At 30.9% G+C, this 6,000-nt stretch overlaps 1 pseudogene; it reads left to right on the top strand.

Moving 5' to 3' along the window:
- Positions 1-2,237: 2,237 nt before the first annotated feature.
- On the top strand, positions 2,238-3,458 carry LOC140812395 (ethylene-responsive transcription factor ERF027-like; annotated as a pseudogene).
- Positions 3,459-6,000: the final 2,542 nt, after the last annotated feature.

Raw genomic sequence — 6,000 nt, 5'->3', positions numbered from 1 at the left:
AATATCACATGTTTTTCCGGTGCAATCAAGTGAGGAAATTTGATTCCGTCTAAACTCCAGGATAGTTGGAGTCATACCCAAGTGTGATTTTACATAGTTTTATATTATATGATCCATATTTGGGCACCGTAATTTAAATTTCAAATTAAAATTTTAAAATTTCAACTGCACAGGAGACGTAAGAACACGTTATTCCAACAAACTGGGTTGGTTCCATTTCTGATAAAAATTCTACATCAAGATACCATGCAAGTATGGGGAAATCTTGAGTCCTGGCACAACAAAAACATGGTTACAAGAAGCAATTCAGAAGCTGAGTATAGAGCAAGGAGACATGTAAGATATGTGTTTATTTGGATTAGGATAATATTGAAAGAACTGAAAATGGAATGCAAAGATCCTAACTAACTCAATTGTTACAATCAATCAGCCATCAGTATAGTTTACAATATTGTTCATAATGAGAAAACCAAGAACATTGAATTAGATCGACACTTCGTCAAAGAAAAGGTGGATGAAAGGATTATCAGCATTGAATAAACTACCTATCCCATCAATTTATCAGCTATTCTCAATTTCTATTTTCAGAATCAACTCATGAATTTCATGTTGGCAAAGCTCTGACCATCAAATTTTATTGTCAAGCTCGAGGGGAGTGTAGAATGAAATCCATTGGTGAATTTACCAAATATTTGATATTAATATATATGGCAAAAACTTGTTTGAGACGGTCTCACGGGTCGTATTTTATGAGACATATATCTTATTTGGGTCATCCATTAAAAATATTACTTTTTATGCTAAGAGTATTACTTTTTATTGTGAATATCAGTACTTGTCTCATAGATAAATGTTCGTGAGACCGTCTCACTAGAGACCTACGTACTCTGTTAATATATGTTGTGATTTGATAGGATAATTAGATTTTTCAAATTTAGTAGGATAATATTATATACATTTGAGATTTTTGTGAATTAGTTGCATCATTTGTAGTCTATAAATCCCATTTACTGTTTCTTGAACAAATATATAGAAATCATTTTTCTCCTCCATATTTTTATACTTTCACCCATAAAACATTATTCCAATTCTAGACCATTGATTTACACCTCAATCTCAATTTCAGCAATTCCCAGTTCTATGGAATTTGACTCTTAACTTTCATTCACATGTTTAATTTGCAACATATCTTACATCAATGTCAACTCTTCTAATTTAAAACTTCATAACATTTTTAAAGAAAACAAACTATTTTGAAAAAAAATAGAATTGTCAAAATTTTAGACAAATTAATAATTAACATGTTTCAGATTCGAAAATTTAATTTATTATTGTTATTGAATTAAAATTAATCCGGAAGGTTTAAACTATTTGAACAAAGATAGGTATTAAGACAGTGGATAAGCCAGATATGAAGTACTCAAATTAAATGTGATCAAAAGAAGATCATAATTAAAACCTTTTTTTTTGTCTGGAGATGAGAATATAACAATTGACAAAAACTTGTGTGAGACGGTCTCACGGGTCATATTTTGTGTGACGGATCTCTTATTTGGGTCATTCATGAAAAAATATTACTTTTTTATGGTGAATATCAGTAGGATTGATCCGTCTCACAGATAAAGATTCGTGAGACCATAAAAATTCATGGTTTGACTTTATATAATATCATGGTTTGACTTTATCCATTTTTTTTTCCAATAAAATTATATCGTATATTAGAAAACAACGTAATTATCAATTATTTATAGCTCGTCTGATATCAAGATATCAAATTGGAATGAGATATCTAATTAGTTCGATATAAAATCGTACAAATCACTCCCCCGACTCAAAAGAAAAACAACATAATCGAACAGGGCGATGCCGAAAACCTCCGATTAAATAAATAAACACAGTGCTACCGAATGATCCTGGAAGAAGCACATAGATAAATGACAGATGCATGAAACCTAAAATTTACCCTAATCTCACATTTAAAATTAAAACTTGGTGTAGTGTATCCCACTCAAAATTTACTGTTCATTAAGAATTTGTAAAGTACATTAGAAAACAGCTAATAAAGTAGGCGTGGCAGCTAATTGCTTGCTGTAGTGTAGTACGTGCGTGTATGTGCAGGCTCCAACTCCAAAAGAAAGCATGGCAATTCACCCACGATTTACCCACGGATTCAAATTTCTGCATGGTTAATATATACAACTACCAAATATTAATCAATTCCTCTAAATTAAATTTGCATGCCCTTTTTTAGTTTTTACCATTTTGTTACAAGAAAATATATTACTATAAAAATATACAAATTATTATATATCCACTTGGTTCCATATATATGGCTGACCCTCCACATCAACTGAACATGAGTCAACAAGACCATTCTTCTCCACCACCCTCCGCCTCTCCTCCGCCTCCGCCTCCGCCTCCGCCGCCCACTCGAGAATATAGCATTTCGCGGGCACCAACCGATCATTTGGTTTGTTTAGGTGCTGAACCGGAAACACAGCCACCAGCTCTGACTCTGCCTTTGCCATTGCCTCCTCCACCTTCTGTTATGTCATTGGCTCCGTTTTTGGCTTCTTCTGTGACACAGCCACGACTGCCTATATGTAGGGATCAAACGCTGAATTTGCAGTCTTTGAGTAGAATTGAAGCGATCCCATCTCCAAGAAAGCTTCAAAAAGTCACCAACATGACCTCCACCTCATCACCGAGTCGGTCCAACACCGGAAAACACCCGGTATTCCATGGGATAAGGAGCCGGAGCGGCAAGTGGGTGTCGGAGATTCGAGAGCCGAGAAAAACTACGCGTGTATGGCTTGGAACCTACCCCGCGCCTGAGATGGCCGCCGCAGCCTATGATGTGGCCGTGCTGGCCCTACGAGGCAACGAAGCAATGCTCAACTTCCCGGAAAACATCGGTAAATATCAACTCCCTGCAGTCACCTTCACCACCAGATATTCGCCGAGCAGCCACTAATGCTGCTGCATTAATGAAGCGAGAAGAGGAGGCCTGGACCGGTTGAGGAGGTGGTGGCGGCGGCGGCCGGTCAACAGCTAGGGGACCATGAAAACATTAATGCAGAAACCGTAATTAGCAGCGGGCAAGAATTCATAGATGAAGAGGAACTCTTTCATATGCCCAATTTAATCAAGGACATGGCGGAGGGAATGCTTGTAAGCCCGCCGAGGATAGCGTCGCCGCCGTCTGATGACTCTCCGACAAGTTCTGATGCAGAAAATCTATGGAGCTACTAATTTTCGATTAATAATTCCAAATTCATGATGAGAAATCAAACAAATTTAAGGCATTTTTTCAGAGATAACTTAGGATCAATGCCAAGTAAACATAGAATACATACGGGACAATGATTTATTGCATGTAATGCATGAATATTGTCGTAGGAAGAAAGAAATCGGTTCTTGTCTTAATTTTTCAGATGTATTAAATAGTTTCTCTTGCGTTTTAAGAAACTCAAAACTCTAAATTTTCTGATTGTTTTATTTCATGAAAGATTCTATAAGTAAAATTTAAGTTTTATTTCTAAAATTTCATATCTTTTTTCACATAAATTATATATACACTCTCTAATTTAATTATCCATTTCCATTTTTGTAACTTTCAGTTTGTATTCTTTCATTTCTCTATGAACAAATCTTCTTCCATGCATCATCAAATTTTCTATTCAATTTTAATGTGAATTAGGATTCTAAATCATTTTCTGATGCAGATTACGACATTGGAATCACTATTTTGTTTTAGCGATCTAATTATTTTATTTTTAATTCCAACATATTATTGAAATAATTGTTGATGAATAACAATAGTATTTTAACATATCACACCGTATAAATTAACCGAAACGAAAAATGTTGAATTAAAAATTAGTTATATTTTTTTATTAATTTGAAGTACTATTTGCCACTACATATTTCAGCTACACACAAAAAAATAACTAAAATTGCTAAGAAAAAAAGATATCTTATTAAAACTGAAATTTGACAACATAGAAAAACAATTGTAATGTGACAAACATACAACATCAAAAAAAAAAAAAAAATTTCCTTTTAACTATAATTGGAGTTTTATAGACATACCTTGCTAACTTGTTATACGCACGATTCAACTAAAACAAGAACGATATTATTTTTTTTATTAAATTCAATAGTATAAAATTTCAGTTAGACGATATATATATATAAATATATATATATATATATATTTAAATATATATATATATATATATATTGCATCAATATTTTATACAATATTTTTCGAATTAGACAATTTCTTATTCTGAACTTTTACATTATGAAAATAAATTTACTCTCATAAATGCTGGAGTTTAATGACATGCACGAACGAAGGGGGGACAAAAAGTCCTTTCCGAAACATTTGAATTTTCTGGTCAACAAAATTCGTTCTTTGGGAATCTTTTAGCCCAAACAAATAACTAAAATTACATCAAAAAATTCATAAAAAAATGTAACATATCGAATTTTCAGTATACCAAATTTTTCGGTATAGTAACGATATAAAATTTAAAATTTTCGATATATACTGGAATATCAAAATACCGAAAAAATATATAACTTTCTAAAATATATAATATTTTAGAACAATAAATTTATAAAATTCAAAAAATGTAAGGTTTTTTCGATATAAAACGGTATATATTGATATTGTACCGAAATCACGGTATACCGAATAATTTCAAATCAGTATAAAATTAGCTTATACCATAATTATCGGTATGATATATGGTATATAATTTCGATATGATATGGTACGACATGTCATCCCCTATCGTAATCTAATTAGTTCTCATTGCTGTACCACACACACACACACACACACACACACACATATATATATATATATATATATATATATATATATATATATATATATATATATATATAAAGTCGAACATTTGCCGCTTTAATTAAAAAAAAATTAGCTAATATTAAGAGGGCAACTCCATACTTCTAAACCGTACAAGAACTTACGCACCTCGTGTCACCCATTTTCCTTTAGAAACAATTGCATTCCAACAATAAAAATACATATATGTATTTTAAATCATAGAGAACATTTTTTTGCCCACCAATTTGTTCAATTTTGATTCTTGGTTCACTAAGTTTTCACAGTTTGAGTTTGATACACTAACTTTAATTTACAGTTATTTAAGTCAATTTGCTTATGTGGCGTCGGAAAATAGTGACATGAATTCGAAAAATTTGAATCCAATTCCAGTTTGGGATTGTTTTCAATCAAGAATAAATAATAAAAGTTTTAGCTCTTGAAAGTTCAATCAAGGTAAGTTGTTTTCAAGCCAAGTAATATAATCTTATGCTTTTTCTCTGTTTTGAATCCTTTAACGAGTTCAATTCATTTTGATACATAATTTATGATATTTGAATGATTGAAAATGACTTAATTGATGCACAATCAAACTAAATAGTCGATTTTATTCTTAACCTAAAATGTTCTTAAGTCCAATTACAACTATTAAATTAAATTAGGCTGACATAATTTTTATTTTCTAAAGTTATTTGATTGATTAAAATTTTTAAATTAAATATTTAAAATTCATGTTATTATAAATTAGTATTATCATGTATAGGGTAAATAAATTTACATTTATTTTAAAATTATATTATGATAATTTACATATACATAAAATAATTTCTGTTACAGAGTAAAATGAATTTTCAAATGGACCATGTATGATTTAAACTATTTTCAATAGTCATATATCAACATGATAATTTATTTGTAGTTCATGTATCAAAATAACTCATTCTTTATTTATTATGTTCCCAATTTTTAAGAAGATAAAAAAAATAACGTGGAAACCTGAGAAAAAGCGAGAAAGCAAGGAAAATATATCCATCACTATAATGTAAACTAATATAATATTATCGACATATCAATAAAATAAGGTATATTACTCTTGGTGAGTTAGGAACTCAAACGTTCAATTTTTTTCATATCTATACAAT

The sequence above is a fragment of the Primulina eburnea genome, chromosome 14 (genome assembly GCF_022965805.1).
Source record: "Primulina eburnea isolate SZY01 chromosome 14, ASM2296580v1, whole genome shotgun sequence".
Classification (NCBI taxonomy): domain Eukaryota; kingdom Viridiplantae; phylum Streptophyta; class Magnoliopsida; order Lamiales; family Gesneriaceae; genus Primulina; species Primulina eburnea.
Note: the sequence above shows the minus strand (reverse complement) of the source record. Positions and strands in the feature narration are given on the sequence as shown.